The following is a 17,840-nucleotide window of genomic DNA, read 5'->3' on the forward strand; positions in this document are numbered from 1 at the left end:
CCTCATGAACTCTTTGAAAAATGGGATGATTATTACATTTCTTCAGCAATTATCCAGAGATATTAGGAGCTGTAACTCTTGAAATCTCAAAGGGATAAGTAGGAATGATCCAGCTGCTCACTTAAGATGAGAAGTTTCTTTAGAGAGCATTATTTTTGAGTGAGACAATGGAAGCCAGTGAAAAATTGCTCAAGTGCAAAAGATGATGTGAATAATGCACTAGGAACACAACATGAGCAATGGGAAGGAATGAATATAACCTCTTCACAGGATAGTGAGGATGATGGGGTACAGGCTCAAGCTGAGACCTTTTTCTCTTACCTCAAAAGAATTTGGATCCCATTTGTTTGAGGGGAGAATGACAGGGTACAGGCTTTGGAAACCCCCTCCTTGAACTCTCCTTGAATTTTCCCACTTCTCATCAAGGAAGTCTCTAGCATTTGCCTGAGGCTATAATCCACTCAACTGACCTTTTATTGTACCTACACCCAATTTCCTAATCCTCCTTTATCCTTAACCTAGCCCAGACCCTCCATTGTCTGTTACCTAGGGATGGCCCCTGGTTATTTCCAATTTCCTTGATCCTATCTAGACCCCAGCCTACTGGCCACCCCCATCAAGATGCTCCTTAGACTCCTCCTTACAGTCATCCCAAACTAGTTGGCCACCTAGATCCCTCCCACAGTATTTCTGTATATAAGGCCCATCTTGTCTCCATTAAGGTGTTCAAATTCTTAAAATCTAGCCAATGGCTGAGATTCACTCTAGCCATTTATCAATAGGAGTTTCACAAATGTTCAGATTTCTTAAGAGTCTGGCCAAAATAATGAATCTTTAATAAATCTTGTCTTTGACTGAAAGAAGGCTTGGGTCAAATTCATTTGGGCAGGACTCGCATGTCTCTATTTCAGGGTCCTAGTACCCTTAAACCTCAACAAGGAGAGTGGCCTGATGGAAGTAGATAATTCATATTGGGGAGGAGTTGGAGATAAGGTTGGAAAGGTAGATTGGGGCCAGATTGCGGAAAGCAAAGAAGATTATACTTGGCTCTATAAGCATTGAGAAATTTAAACCTTTCTCTAGGAATTAGGTCTTGCCCTATGGATCTTATGGATTTTAGTGAATTTATTGCTCCATGGCCATCACAAATCTGACCTGAGTTCAGAAGTATAACTGCAGTGAACCATGCATTTGAGTTTTATCTTTGAATATGAAGGGCCAGTGAATGAATAGCTTTTAACAAAGAGAATGGGAGCAATTCCTTCAACTCCCTCCCATGTGGTCTCTCTAGCCCTGACAAAAGTGGCAAACTTGTTCTAACCTTCAGTAGAATCCATGGCCTTCAGAAATGAAGATTTTTGGTATCTGTTACTCTCTATATTTTATATTTTCAGCCTGAGAATAGCTACTATATTGCTGCTGCTATTTGGATTTAAGTGAGCAAGGGCTGTACAAGTCACCAGGCTTACTTTCTCCTCCAGAGCCATTTGGGTCCAGTGGCAAGATATAGATCAGGATGACTGGAGATGGCCCAGGAAGCAGTGGTGGTGAAGAGGTTCAAAGGTTTGGGGTGCTCAGACTCCAAGATTGTGACGTGGGCCCTGCCTGAATGAATTCAACTCAAATCTTCTTCCAGCCAGAGAAAAAGTTTATTAGAGATAAAACATGTAGGCCAGACTCTTAAGGAATATGAACATTAGTAATGCCCATAGGGAGTCTCAGCCTTTTGGGCATGAGAAAATCTCAGCATTTGAATGAGAGCCAGGGTGGATCTTATATATACTAAAGTAACTTTGGGTGGCCAGAGGAAGGGTGGGGGTGGTTGGTAAAAGGGTCTAGGTGAGAATTCTGTTTGGAAGGTCTGAGAGATTGAATAAACAATGGGAATAGATAATGAAGGCAACTGGAAGGTAGAAGTTTGAAAGGAACAGAAGGTGGGGTTAGGGCTTTCAAAGGGAGATAAGGGGAGTAGATAAGGAACTTAAAAGTTTAGACAAAGGGAGCCAGATTCTTTTTAGGGCTAGGGGCAAAGGTGCATCTGAATAAGATCAAAAGACGGAGCTAGGGCTTTCAAAGGGAGATAAGGGGAGTCTATAAGGAATCTAAAAGTTTATAATGGGAGCCAAATTCCTTTTGGTGAAAAGGGACAAAGGTCTTGGCTTCTGAAACTGAATGGTGGGCCCATAACCCTATCAGTGGACCTTGGCCATTTCAAACTAAGGTCTTTAACAGGTCTCAGTTTGACTAAGGTAGTGCCCATGCAGGGATTATGGCTTAATAAAAATGAAGCAAAGAATGGCTTCTTTTAAAAAAAATAGATCTGGGAGAGGAAGATGCTCAGGGTTTCTGGCAAAAATAGAAACAATTGTTATTTTCATTCATTCTGAGCCACTCAGAGCCTAAACAGTGACCAAGTTTGGTCTGGGATTGGAGTGATTTTGGGTTAAGGCTGGTCTTTAAGAGAAAGAAAAGGGAAAACAAGAAAAAAAAAGCATCAGAGATTAAAATTTACATTCCCTTTGGGCAGAACACCTTCAGGTAGGGGTATGATACCCTATATGGAGAGAGAAGAAAGAAGAAAAGGAAGGAAGGAAGGAAGGAAGGAAGGAAGGAAAGAAGGTAGGAAGAAAGGAGAAATACCAGAAAACTGCGGGACCAAGAAGTGCCACCCTGCTTCCAGTTTGCTCATGCAGGATGAGGAGCATTCTTTCATACCAAAGTACTGAATCTGAGAAGAGACCATTAATTCTTTATCTTTATGACAGCCCTCTTTGCCCTACCAACAAAGAGTCTTCATAAACGTGCCCAGCGGCCAGGAAGAAGGTAGACAAGTATTGATTTTGCAAAAAATAGAAGATACTGATGTCCTTGATCTCTTTTCAGACTTTGAAATCTTCAATCTCTGTCTCTGTCTCTGTCTCTCTCTGTCTCTCTCCCTCTCCTTCCTCTCTGTCTCTCTGTCTCTCTCTCTCTGTTTCTGTCTCTGCCTCTCTGTCTTTCTCTCTCTCTCACTCTCCTTCTGTCTCTCTGTTTCTGTCTCTCTGTCTCTAGATCATTGATCCTCAAATATGACCAAGGTTTTCTATGAGAGCTATCATAAATTATCAATATAATACTGTGAGAGGGTGAGAGATGGTAATCTCTCAGACGTGAAGCATCCTCAAAGGGTTAACAGTTTTTATTAATAGTTCTCACAAAGGGCAGCAATTAGGAGATCACTGGTCATTTGGAGAGAGATAAGGTCAGAAACCAGATAGTAAGAGAGTGGGAGGACAGAAATTGGAGGCATCTGTTGTAGATGACCTAATTGTATTGTTGAAACACTCCCTTCTGACCTTGTCAAAACCCCTCAAGACCATGTTTTTAAGCACGAAGCAGAAAGAATAGAATAGCCTTAACCCCAACCTACCCTTGCAAGACTTCCTGCCTTTTCTTGTCTCCAGGCAAACTTGTGTACTCTGTTGCTGGGGAAGATTTCTGTGAATAGATTGTGTCCCCTGAAGCTCAGCCAATGGGAGAACGGGAAGGGGGTTTTGGGAGGAGGATCTCGCTAGGATATAAATAAGCCTTGCTTTCAGTAACCAACTTGTACCTATATGAGCCATTAGGGCGATGAGTATCAATATGTGGGCTCCCTGGCCGCGCCATTGGGGTGACCAGGGGCGGTAACCCTTTCTCGTGAGAAAGCAATAAACTCTTTTCTGCTTTCAAGGTAACTAAGTCTTTGTTTTGAATTTGAGTAGTTGTCTCTGTCCCACACAATACAAAAAAGGATCACTTAAGAAAACTGAAAAGACCACTGTCTTCCTGATAGTCTATTTCTTATAAATCCCAGACCTGAAGTGTGCCCTCAGAAAAAGTCTTCATAGTGTTTTTCTCCACAAGTCAATGGCCTTTTCCTCCTCCTGTTTTGTAAGAATGCTCGCCTTTGAACCTGCTATACATATAACAGCAATTAAAAGGATCATGGTGGCAGGCCTCCCATGGAGAGCCTTTTTTCTTCTTGGAAATAGGTGGACACTTTTTAACTGTTTTGAAAGTCATTTCAAAGCTTACCCTCCAAGCAGCTGAGAAACAACTTCAGGAGACTCTTAAGACGGCATAAATAAATATCACTTTTTGTAGCAAGAATCCAAAGTTATTTTGACTTCGTAAAAAAAAAAATTTAATTCAAGGGGGATAAAGTTTACATTTTAACAACGCAAGTCCAAATCAATCCAAACAAAATGTCTGAGGCAAAAGCAATCTAATAAATAAATGGCAAAACATGGATTATGGGAAACTCAGATTTGTACTGCAGAAAAATATGACAGGCTATCAGAGGCATTTCTGTTCTTATTTCTGAAGTAGATGGTAAATAAATAAGCCTGACTACCAAATCCATTTTATGACCATGCCTCTAGAGAATAATTCTTGATGTGTACTCAAGATTAGAGCGTCTGAAAGAAAAACAAGATCTTCCCAGGAAAGCAATGGTGGATAGACATGGTAGATAATCAACCCCACAATCATTTATTGCAAGCCTATTGTGTGCCAGGCATGTTACTAGGGGAAAGGGCTACAAAGACCAATATGAAAGAGCTTCTGTTTGCAAGGAGCTTCTGGTCTATAGAGGGATGGAGAACGCACATATATAGGTGAAGAAAAAATATGCAAAATAAGCACAAGACTATATATACATACATATATATATATATATGTTTGGAAAGAGGAGGGCACTAGCAACTGTGGTAATCAAGAAAGCCTCATATACAAGGTAACATGTGAACTGAGTCTTGAAGGAAACTAGAGAGAGGTGAAAAGAGTGCCATATAGGCATGGGGTAAAGACAGTAAAAAGGCATACAGACTGGCAATGGAATGTCTATACAGGACTAACTCATACAGAGGAAGAGGAAAAAAAACTTGTTTGTCTAGAAAATAGAATGCATTTAGAATTGAAAGGTAAGTTTGGAAAAGGTTTGAAGAACATTAAGTGCCAAATAGAGTTTATATTTAATCCTAGAGACAACAGATAGCTAATCAAGTGTGAATAGAAGTGAGACAGGGTCAAATCTTAGCTTTAAGCAAATCATTTTAGCAGTATGGAGGATAGAATGGAGAAAGGAGATTTTGGAAGCAAGAAGATCATTTAGGTTGTGTTTGATAAGTTGGTCTGTCGTAGACACATTTTGGAAGCAGGGCTGTGATTCACATATGAAAATTAGATTAGGGTAGATTTTCTCAAATGCAATGATGTTCTGTGCTCATTGTGGATGTATTTGGCCTGCTGAAAATGAGAGTATATGTGTAATAGTGTGAAAAAGTGATGGTTTTAGATTTTCACAATCTGGGTCTCAATCTCTGTTCTACTGTTTACTAGCTCAGTGATGTTGAACAATTTACATAACCTCTTTGGGCCTCAGTTTCCTCACATGTAAAAGACTTAGAGTTGGATTATATGATCTCTAAGAATTCTTCCAGATTTAAGTTTTAAGAACTATAGATTAACATCCATCTTCCTGTGGTGGTGCTCCTACTTCCTTTTATGCACCCTCCCATCTGGATCTCTAGTCCCTGACATAAGGTCATGCTACGTGGTAAGAATTTACTCTATTTACCTGATACCAGTCACAAAACCATACTATCTTTCTTTGATGCTAGTTCTATTTCTCTTCATCTAGCTAACTGCTCTCTCCATTCCTTCTCTAAATCTGAGAACAACAACTGAATCAAGACTATCATTTCTCCTTGAGATTGCTTATGGTTCCATTCACCATCACTGTTCAACCTACCTTAACCACTACCGCCTCACATACATTGTTCCCTTTAGTAGAATGTAAGCTCTTTGAGAGCAAAACTGTCTTTCTTTTGTATTTTAATCCACAATACTTTACACAGTGTAAGCTCCTAAAGTGATTTTTCAATAATTCATTATAGCATAATTTTTGTTTGATTAAGTAGTATACATTTTTTTTTTCAAATTGCTCAAGACCTGTGATTTCATATGTTTAGGGCATGCCTCTTGAAGAAATTCTCTCTTTCCAATGTAGCTCTGCAACTCTTATTGAACTTTTAGTTTCAAATTTTTCTGGAATGCTGAGAGGTTGATGGCTTTGCTCTGGGTCACACAGCCGATATGTGTCAAAGGCTAAATGTGTTCCTAGGTCTTCCTAATTTCAAGACAGCCCTCTATCCATTATGCCAGACTGCCTCTCATGAACTGTACACATTGAGGATAAAATAAAGGAAATTCAACTCACACAATGGCCAAGAGTTTTAGTAAATAACTCCTTCTCATTCCTTGTGGGAGAGTGGCCAAAAAAAAAAAATGAGGACATTCTTCTGCTCCTCACTTCTTTCAATCCAATCATGACTGCTAGAGCTTTTTCTAAAGCACTCCCAAAGAATTCCACTTCCTCTTTGAGATTCACTGTGGTTGTGCTAGAGGCAAATTTAAACAGAAAGTCATTTACTTCATGGTTGCATAAAGATATCGAGTTCAGATAGATTTGATATGTCAATAGAAGAAGGCCGTACTGAATGCAAAATCAAATTACCCCTTTCCCAGTTGGGACTTCAACATCTGCCTCAGTGTAGATTGATTAGAGCAAGGCAGGTCATCAAAGGCCCTTTGTCTGTGTTTGACTGGGTGAAACAGCTGACAAGTGGCCATCAGATTACCACAGTGGGGCAGCTGCTGTGATAGGTGTTTGACAGCTGACTTCATTAGAGTCCCTAAGATGCATGCAGGAATGGATTTGTCCTTTAATTGAGCTGGGCCAGCAAACAACCCACAGAAGAAATGGGAATTAAAGTGGTTGGAGACTGAGTAAGTAACCCAAAGGGAGGACAGGTGAATCTTCGTGTCTGACATTATAGAGCGCACCCGTATACCTTTGGAAAGAAATGCTGTTGGTGGCTTGTGTGTGTTCAAATGATTTTATTCATGAGGACAATTGGTATTGTCTGTTGGAATGATTAAAGGAGTTATTTATTAATAGAAGGTATCTATTAAAAGAAGTTAGTTATTAAAAGGAGATCTTTGGCTTTAGCAGATAAGGTCTGTGATGGTAGCCCACTGATTTGCTGAAGCTGAAAGTCATCTTTTCCAACCTCAGATTCCTCATAGTACTTTGAACCCCACATTTACATTTGCTTTGTACCTTCACCATCTGTCTAAAAGTGTTATCCTTGCAATTGAACTATAAACCCCTTGAGGGCAGAGTATGCAATTTAAAAAAATATTTTGTATCTTGAATGCCTGTCACAATGTTATGCACATATTGTGGTTGTTCAGTCATTTTTCAGTTGTATCCAACTCTTTGTGACCTCACTGGGGTGGCAAAGACACTGGAGTGGTTTGCCATTTCCTTCTCCAGCTCCCTATTTTACAAATGGGGAAATTGAGACAAATGTAGTTAAGAGACTTGTCCATGGTCACACAGCTAGTAAATATCTGAGGTAAGATTTGAACTCAGAAAGATGAGTCTTCCTGACTCCAGGCCCAGCACTCTATGCACTGTGCCACCTAGCTGCCTCAGGAATGCACATAGTAGGGATTTAATGAATATTTCTCAAATTGAATCATAGAGCAGAGTGATATGAGACAAGATGAGCTTTGGAAAAAGCAGTATTTAAGGGAAAAGGAGGGTTACAAGCAGAAGGCAAAGGAGAGTTATGGTATTTCATGATATGCCAGAAGAGTTTCCTGGAAGAGAATGAATTAGAGTTCACTAAATTAGATGGTTCATACTAAATTTCATTTTTCATAAACAATCAGTTCAGGAACTTATGCTAATACTTTTGAGTGATGTGCAGATGACAAAAATGATTAAGCCATTTGAGTTTCATAAAACACATCAAAATAATGCATTATTTCACATTAATGCAAAGACAATCTAAAAACTGACTAGTGTGGATAGTATTATGCTACAGATTTGTCTTTTGGAGAAATAACTTTTAATTGAGCCATTAGCAATAAAATAAAAGAGCTCCTGTCAATTTTTTTTCATTATTCTGTGCTATACGTGTCTAAGACAAGATTCTATGTAAAATCACTATTAAGAATTTTGCATATATAAACTAAAGATTTTTTTAAAAATTTACTTTGACTACTGGAAAATTTTTGGCATATTTACACTCATACCACTAGCTACTTTACTGAAAATAGTTAAAGCTCAATATTTTAAACTGGTACTGGGATAACTAGATAAACCAACAAATACCTTATTTTACTCTATCTTTATATTCCTTTCCAGGGGTTTGCTGATAAATGAGTAACAACTGGCTACATGACATATTTTTTTAATGACATATTCTTAAAATTTAATATCCATTATTCATATTTGCTCCATCATTTCATTGAGTGTAAAAAGTAAAATAATAAATCAAGTCCTGATTTTTAGTGTTTGTTGATTTCTAATGGGTAAATGCTCACACTGAAAATTAAACAATCAGCTTTTCTGAACCAGTTTTAGATGGATCTAGCATACTCCTGTTACTTTTCCATCAATTTTTTTAAAATGATGTATTATAAAAAGGGAATGATTAATTTTAAAATGACCATTCCCTTTACCTACCTTTTCCACATTTAAAGTAATTTTAAAGAACAAATGACCAATGGCTGGAAACCAAGAGAAAAGTAAGAGATTTGGGCAATTAATTGAATTGAGAATCAGCTCATCAATAATTAAGAACTGGCTACACTAAGGCCGAGCTTCAAGTCAGAACTAGAAAAGATATTAGATGATTTCTAATTTAACTATTTTCTCATATGGATTAGGAAAACGAGGCCCAGGGAGGTTAAATGATTGGCTCAAGGTCATACAGATAATTTGTTGAAGACCTAGGCCTTTTAACTCTGTTTGAATTCTTTTTCTACAATATTACGCTAAACTAAGAATTATAAATTTAAACTAGAACAGACCTCACAGATTACCAAATCCAACCTCATTTTAGAGATGAGGAAAGAGAAACAAGGATGTTATGTGATTTGTCCCAATTCACATAGGTAGTAAATGACAGAATTGAGGTTAAAATCCTGGTGTCCTGAGTCCAAATACAAAATTCTTTTCACTGTACATTATTCCTTTCATTTTTCTTTAACAGTAGCTGTAATATTTGGTGTCAATACCAAAAAAAAAAAAGGAGAAACTAATAGAATGAAATGTATATGTTGTCCCTTTAAAATATCTTGGTATATAATTCTTGATTCACATACATGTATTGGAGCAACCAATATGTCAATGAGTAGGTACACTGTAGTTTGATTGAATAATCCTCAGTAATAGCATATACCAAGTCCATATCTCTGAGAAATGGTGTGGTATGAAAGGCTGAGGTCTTCACGTTATTCAGGTCTGTGCACTACATTTATAGTAAAATGAGTTTATGTGATGCCTTTTGTTTGGTGTAATGAACTGACATGATATAAATGATATAAACCCTGAGAGGTAAATGTGGCTCACCCAGTGGTTTGTGCTAATGTCATAAAAATCAACATGACATAAACACTGCAATTACATAATGATGACTGGCCAAAGGAAAACTAGGGTGTGGGAAAACACTGATGCTAGCTTCATTTTGAGGAGAGTTATAATATTCAACATAACAGTGTTTCTAAACATATCAGTGTCTCTAAGCAGTGTCTGAGTCAGACCTGCCTAAAACAAAAACCAATGTGAAAACCACAATCATAGTATTTACTTATGATTTCTTTGGAATTAGAATGTAGGAGTTGAAAGGGACCTTAAGGATCACGTAAGGTCACCTAAGTCACTGTCATGTAATAGAGAGAGCAATGTACTTAGCAACAGAAAACCTGAGTTTGGCTCTTCCCTTTACAACTTCTCAACTTTGTGGCCTTAAATAAGTCATTTAATTTCTCTGGGACGTCTTGTCCTCAGTCTTAAGGTAGAAGTTGTTAATGCATTTGTGATACCTTAGAGGGTTATTGCAAGAAAAACACTTTATGAACTGGAAAATAGTCTATATATTTGAGCTGTTATCTAGTTTAACCCTTTTATTTTCCAGATGAAGATTCTGAGGTCTGATAAAGTTAAATGACTTGCCCAAAGTCATAGAGCTAATTAATGATAACTTCCTTTAGAAAGGACAAACTATGACCTGGCTTCATAAGGCAACTTGTTAAGCATAAGTTCTCATATGGACCTCTATTACAAATCAATATTTTGTGTACCTACAGATTTCTTCCATTTAATGGTATTTGTATAAATTAATAACATAGATACCATTTATTTCTGTGAGATTATTCTCAAAATAGTAAGTTGTACTAACATTGGGAGAAAATGGACACAGAGGAAAAGAGAAAAAGGGAGAGACAGAGAGAGCCAGAGAGAGAGCCAGACACACGCGCGCGCACACACACACACACACACACACACACACACACACACACACACACACACACGGAGAGGGAGAGGGGAGAGAGAGAGAGAGAGAGAATGCATGCAGTGGTATGAACTGACCACAATGTTTTTCTTCCCAGCTCAGATTGTGTCTCTCCTGTAAAATGGCATACTATTTGGCATCTCTGCCTCTGTTTTCTCCCCTCTCCAAACCATCCTTCACACAGCTGCCAAAATAATCTTGCTAATTTATGGAACTGTTGAAAAACCCTCACATGCTCTGCAGTCCAGCTAAACTAAACTAAACCAGTGATTCTTTCATGTTACCCTGTCCATCTCCATACCTTCATGCAGGTCATTCTCCTCTGTGTGAAACACACTTAATACTCATCTCCATCTCTTAGAATCTTTCTTTGCCTTCAAAGCCTAACTCAGTAGCTATTTCTTCCGTGACACCTTCTTCGATCCCTCATTTGAAAGTGATTTTCTTCCTCCATCAAATTTTCTCAAGAGCACTTCCTGGCTCTCTCTTTTTCCCCTAACGTATTTCATATTGTGTTTATTAATATGCAAGCCCTGTCAATGTTAGACTCTAAATTAATTCACACAAGGGACTGTGGCTATCATCATTGTATCCTTAGTGCCAAGCACAGAACTTTGTTTATAAATGGGGTCTTAGTAAATGTTTGTAGCTGTTATTGTGAGGTACATCCTTATAGGGTTAGCAAAGATGAAGTTGGTTGTGCTCTGAAATTAACTAGGTTCTAGAATATCTTCATGCCTCTCATATTTACTTATGGAATCAAAGTTGATCCAGAATTTTCAGAGAACTTAAATTACAATATTGCTAAGACTATAAGCTCCTTCTTACCCTCAAGTTATCCAAATCCATTAAGGCCAAGTAAAATAGATCCAAATCCAGAATTTGATTGGCTGAGTTTAACATCATTACCTCCATTCCTTAAAAGTAGGGGAACTTCTAGATTTTGGTTCTGTAGCTAGATTATATCAGGGTAACCTGAACTGAGGTTGATTGTGCTGAATCAGTTTGTCTGTTATGCATTGAGGCAACCACAAGAAGATATTGGGTTAACTGGCAACCTGATTCAAGTTTTTATATATTCCAGTCCCTTGTTCTTGAGGTGGTAAAAGTGACCTCCAATATTTTGACAGATGTCTGATCTCATATGGGGGAAGGAAATGTACACTTGACCTGTGCAGATCACATTTTTCACCCTGCCCTTCCTGCACCTGTCATAATGCATCACCAACTTTCCTAAAATAATATTTCACAAAGAATTAGCAATAAAAATAACCCTAAGGTAAAGCACAAACCTTCATTTATAGAATTACATAATTCTGTTCATTATATGGGATCAAAGGATAATAGCTTCTGATTCTTCAGGCCAGGGCTATTTTCTGAGTTTTAGACATTAAAGGTGAATGTCATGAGCAGCCTTTGTCTTTCCCACACCAACATGATGGAATCATTCACTGAATCAGACACCTGGATGGCTTTCAAAATGGTTCAGACCTGGGAATATGTAAATAAAAGGTTCTCCATTTTGGTCTACCTGGAAAGACATCCGTGCCCTAGGCATAGATCTTCATGATGAGCTAGCTTGGCAGTAGCTTTTTGACATGAGATTTGCCTTCTGTTGAGCAACTACCACACTATGAGCCTGTTTCAGTATCTTTAGAGCCAAGGCTTTACTTTTTAAATTTTAACTATTGTTTTATTTTTCCAATTATCAAGAAATATGGAAAGGTTCACATGAAATATATATATATATATATAATATATGTATGTATGTATGTGTGTGTTTGTGTGTGTATGTATATATATGTATATGTATGTATGTGTGTGTATATATATACATATATATACATTATATATGTTTTATTGTTGTGAGTATGATGGAAAAAAGTTCAAAACTAAGGGAATGTTCATCAATCAGAAAATAGTTGAATAACTTGTGATTCATGAATATAATGGAATACTACAGTGCTATAAGAAACAAAGAAAATGACTGTTTCAAAGAGACATTAAAGGATTTGTATGAACTGATATAATATGAAGTGTATAGAACCAGAGCCAAGGCTTTTTACTCTGTACAAGATTTGTGCATGAGTGTGTATGCACATGTGTTCCCCTACACGTGTGTGTTCAATATAACCATAATCATTAATATTAATATTTGTCATTATTATTGTTATTAGAAAACGAGCCAGAGAATCTGACTAGACTTCTGTTAAGATCATCACTCACCTACCTACTCACAAAGATTGGCCCATTAAAAACAAAAAAGTATTAGAAAGAGTACAAGGATGGACAATTCAGGTACAAAATAAGTTCAGAAAAAGAAGAAAACAAACTTATCTGGGGTTGACGTGGTTGTACTCAGTCAAGAAGAGAGAGAGAGAGAGAGAGAGAGAGAGAGAGAGAGGGAGAGAGAGGGAGAGAGGTTGATGGAGGGAGGGAGAGAGAGAGGTTGAGTACAGATTGACTTTTTTTCCCAGAAACAGCTGATAACTCACTCTTTTCCATTCATTTATGGCTGTGAAGATTTATGATTAATTTGATCCTGTTGAGTTTGTACAGAGCTCCTGTTTATGCTTCACATTCTCATCTTGATTTGCTGGTGCATAAAGCAGGCTATGTTCTGATTTCATGTGAATTGTATCCTGGGAGGGATCAGCAAGGTGGCACAACAAATAGAGTGCTGCTCCTGGAGTTGGGAAGACTCATGTTTATGAGTTCAAATTTGACCTCAGACACTTACTAGCTGTGTGACCCTGGGCAAGTCACTTAATACTACTTGCCTTAATCCATTGGAGAAGGAAATGGCAAACCACTCCAGTATCTTTGCCAAAAAAATCCCAAAAGGGATCACTGAGAGTTAGACATGACTGAAAAATGACTTAACGATAACAACAATCCTGGGAGAGTGCAGAAGGGCTGGAGCTGTATGTATGACCCACACTCTTAGTCATCAGCACATTACTGGAGGTCTTATTGAAGGCAAAGGGGAGTAAAGAGAGAAGTATGTCATGAACTTCCCAAATCTAACACCTGTGAGGTCCTATGAAGGGAAATCTCAGCTCTATGCACTTCCTTACCTCCAGATTAGAACCAAAGGAATGGTTCTCAGTAGATCCCCTGAAGTCCCAAGTTACACCTAGTTGTCAAATGATAGATCTGCCTCCAGGGCAGGGGGACTCCTAGGGATATGAGTACAGAGTGGGGGCTCTTAAACACTTACATTTCTGGGAATTATTCTTTTAGTAACCTCACATCCTTTCCCCTATATTTCCTCAGTGTTCTTTGCAATAACCCAATGGGCTGCTCTTATTTCTTTAATATACAAAGATAATGCCAGGATGTCACCATTTGTAAAACTTTTGCTTCTTTTCTTTTTTTCCTCCTTGCTAGTAGTTTTGGATTTTCTAGCAATAATCTAATCGCACTCTTGTACCCTGTCTTTCTTGTAAACACAAGACTTGTAAGATGAATTGTTGGCTTTAGCTATCCTATGACCAAAGTAAGAGTGAAGATTGTATTGTTGTTGTTCAGTTGTGTCTCAGTCTTTGTGATCCCATTTGAGGTTTTTCTTGGCAAAGATATTGGAGTGGTTTGCCATTTACTTCTCCAGTTCATTTTACAGATGAGGCACTGAGGCAAACAGGGTTAAGTGACTTGCCCAGGGTCACACAGCTAGTAAGTGTCTGAGGCCAGATTTGAGATCAGAAAGATGAGGCTTCCTGACTGCAGGCTCGGTGCTCTATCCACTGAGCCATCTAGCTGCTCTACACACATTAATGAAAATTGTATTATTTCACTGGATAAGTAGGAGAATTAACACCTCTGGTGATATATGAACTATTCAAGGTGAAGTGCACTGAAACCTGCATCCATTATGTCATGTATCTAAAGGATATAGGCCTATGCAGAAGATGGATCTGAGGCAAGTGGGGTGAGTGGTCCATCAAACATCAGATAGCATATCTGTACTGACAAAAGGTAAACTGTTCCAGCATTTGAATAATGTGCTGCTTCTGCTGACACCATTTTTTCATTTGCTATTGAGACTACATATGAAATAAGAGATGCAGCACAAGGCCTGGTAGATAATGAAGCTAACTTCCATCATTCATTTCTTTGCTGGCTTCCTGCATTTACCATTTCAATTTTTTTTAGTCCTCCTGAAAATCCTCCAGATCCAAATTTTCTATAGAATTTCATTCCCATCTATGTATTGTTTTGTTTTTAAGTCCTAACCTCCTTAATTTACTGGCAGCCAGATGTGCGATTGCCTAGTAAGAACTTGGTGAATTTCGGTTGACTTTATAATATTTCATGATGCCAAGTAACAAAGGCAGCACGGATGAGCAAGGCTTCTCTTGCATGTGTGATAAGGGTTTTCTTCTCCATTAGTAAAGATAAGTAGGGATAACAGGGAGTCTGCCCCCACTTGTCTGAATCAGATGGTTAAGTACCTTTTACAAGTAAAAGATTAATATTCTAGCTGCCAAAAGTTTAGGAAGTTTGACTGAACTGCAATAAGAATTTCCCCCAACCCAGCAATAGCACTTCTAGGGCTGTATCCCAAAGAGATCATACAAAAGGGAAAAGAACCCACATGTACAAAAGTATTTATAGCAGCTCTTTTTGTGGTGGCAAAGAATTGGGAATTGAGAGGATGCCCATCAATTGGGGAATGACTGAACAAATTATGGTATATGAATGTAATGGAATACTACTGTGCTGTAAGAAATAATGAGCAGGCAGACATCAGAAAAACCTGGAAAGACTTGTTTGGTCTGACGTGGAGTTAAGTGAACAGAACCAGGAGAATGTTGTACACAGTAACAGTCACATTGTGCGATGACTTCTCATCAAAGCTTCTCAGCAATACAAGGATCTAAGACATCTCCAAAGGCCTTATGATGGAAAATGCTATCCACATCCAAAGAAAGAGCTATGGAGTTTGAATGCAGATTGAAGCATACTATTTGCTAATTTTTTTCATTCTGTTGTGTTTTGTTTCCTCTTTCTGGAGTTTCCTCCTATTGGTTCTAATTCTTCCTTACAACATGACTAATGTGAAAATATGTTTAATAGAAATGTATATATATATATATATATATATATATACAGAGAGAGAGAGAGAGAGAGAGAGAGAGAGAGAGAGAGAGAGAGAGACTATATCAGATTGCATGCTGTCTTAGGGAGGGAGGTGTAGAGGGAAAGGGAGAAACTCAAAAGCTTATGGAAATGATTGTTGATAAATCAAAATACATCAATAAAGTTAAAAAAAAATAAAGTTTCTCCCAACTCTGAAAAAAAAAAAAGAATTTGCCCCAGATGTTGGCCTGCATTCTGAGATAAAATGAATCAATTGATAAAGTGCTGGGTCTAGAGTCAGGAAGACCTGAGATAAAATTCAGCCTCAAACACTTCCTTACTAGCTGTGTGACCTTGGACTGACAATTTAACCTCTGTCTGCCTCAGTTTCCTCAATTGTAAAATAGGGAGAATAATCGCACCTACCTCCTATGGTTTTTGTGAATATCAAATGTGATAATATTTGTAAAGCTCTTACCACAGTGCCTGGCTCATAATAGGTGTTATATACATGCTAGTTATTTTTTCTTTTTAAATACAAAATATGAATTTGTATATCACATTTTATGAACTTATAAAAATTTTGGCTCATACATTGCCATCTTGAGTTTAGTCATGGAAAACATTAAACTATACTTTGATATAAATTGTATCTTATTTCCAGTCAAGAACATTCATCATTTTCCTTTTCTGTCGTATTAGTCAACCTGATAAGTGTGAGGTGGTGCCTCAAAGTTGTTTTAATTTGCATTTCTCTAATCAATAGTGATTTAGAGCACTTTTTCATATGGCTATGTAAATAGCTTTGATTTCTTATTCTGTCTGTTCATTGATCTACCACTCTATTTCTTACCAGCTTATTTTGATAGCATAGACTTGAACTTAGGGTCACTCACATGCTCTGATGAGGAATTAGAATAAGACTTTGATTCTGGTTGAGATACTTTCCAATTAAAAAAAATAAAATAAGGTAATTAAGCATACAATTAAAGCAAATATCATGTTAAAGACACTGATAAAGAAAAAGGCTACATGACTCTAGAGATGACAAAAAGGGAAGATGTCTAAAGATGAACAAGCTGTAATGAGGTTGGTAGATCTAATTAAATAACTGGATTTGGTCCTGTGCCTTGTGGACTGTCCTTTTCCTAATAAAGTTGCAAGTAAAGGAACAACTCTCCTTTTGACTACCCTTCAGGGGAAAGAGAGCTTTGAATACAGGGAAGTAAAGATATATATCTGGAAATCAGCTAAACAAAGAAAGAAGGGTTATAATTCTAATCAGATAACAGGATTTCTGTTTGCTTCTGACTTAGGGCAAGACAACACTGTGCTAATTGTTAATTAATGGCAACTGAGAAGATTGGATCATTTTTTTTTTTTCCTTTTGTCAGAACACTTTGGAAGCCCTGCCTAAATAAATTAAGCTTCAGGGCCTCATGTAATAGATGTTTCAGTCAATAGGCAACAAAATCAAAAGTTTTGTATATTATTTAGACACAGGTCAGTAAAAAGAAGTATTATAAAGCAGACAAAAATTTGTGGATCTCACTTCAAGCAATAAGGGAGGACAAGGAAAATGTTGCTATTTTCCAGAGCAAATGTGCTACATTTATGTTTTTGTCAGTATCTAGGAGAATCTAGACCTGTATAAAGAAAGTGAATTCTGTCTCTGTTCAAGAAGGGAACGTCAAAGGGTTGGAGGAACCTATCTCTGCTCTCCAAGTTATCAGGTATAAGGATGTGTTTATTGAATGAATGGAAAAATTGCTCAAAGTAATGAACAAAGAGTAGAGAGGATACAAAGAAATAGAGGGAAATGTAACATGCACAAAGAGGGTCCAGGGTAGTAAAATGTGTGACACAGAAATTAATCATACGTATTGAAATTATGCCAAACATATTTCCATATTATCCATATTTCAAAAAAGCAAGAAAAATAGAGAAAATTATACTTTAATTTGCACTCAGAGTTTACCAGTTCCCTCTCTATAGGTGAATATAATGTCTTTTGGAATTGTCTTGGAGCATTGTATTGATCAGAGTAGCCACTTCTTTGACAGTTGATCATCATTACAGCATTGCTGTTACTATGTACAATGATCTCTGGGGTGCTTCTCATTTCACTTTGCATCAGTTCATATAGGTATTCCTGTGCTTTTTTCTTTTTTCTGAAACCATCCTCACTCCTCATTGTTACTTATAGAGCAATAGTGCTCCATCATATGCCACAACTTCCATCATTCTCCAATTGATGAGCATCCTTGTGATTTCCAGTTTTTTGGCACCACAAAAAGAGCTGCTATAAATATGTTTGTACATATAGGTTCTTTGCATTTTTTTTTGATCTCTTTGGAATACAGACCT

The sequence above is a fragment of the Vombatus ursinus genome, unplaced genomic scaffold (genome assembly GCF_900497805.2).
Source record: "Vombatus ursinus unplaced genomic scaffold, bare-nosed wombat genome assembly UNPS02000577.1, whole genome shotgun sequence".
NCBI lineage: Eukaryota > Metazoa > Chordata > Mammalia > Diprotodontia > Vombatidae > Vombatus > Vombatus ursinus.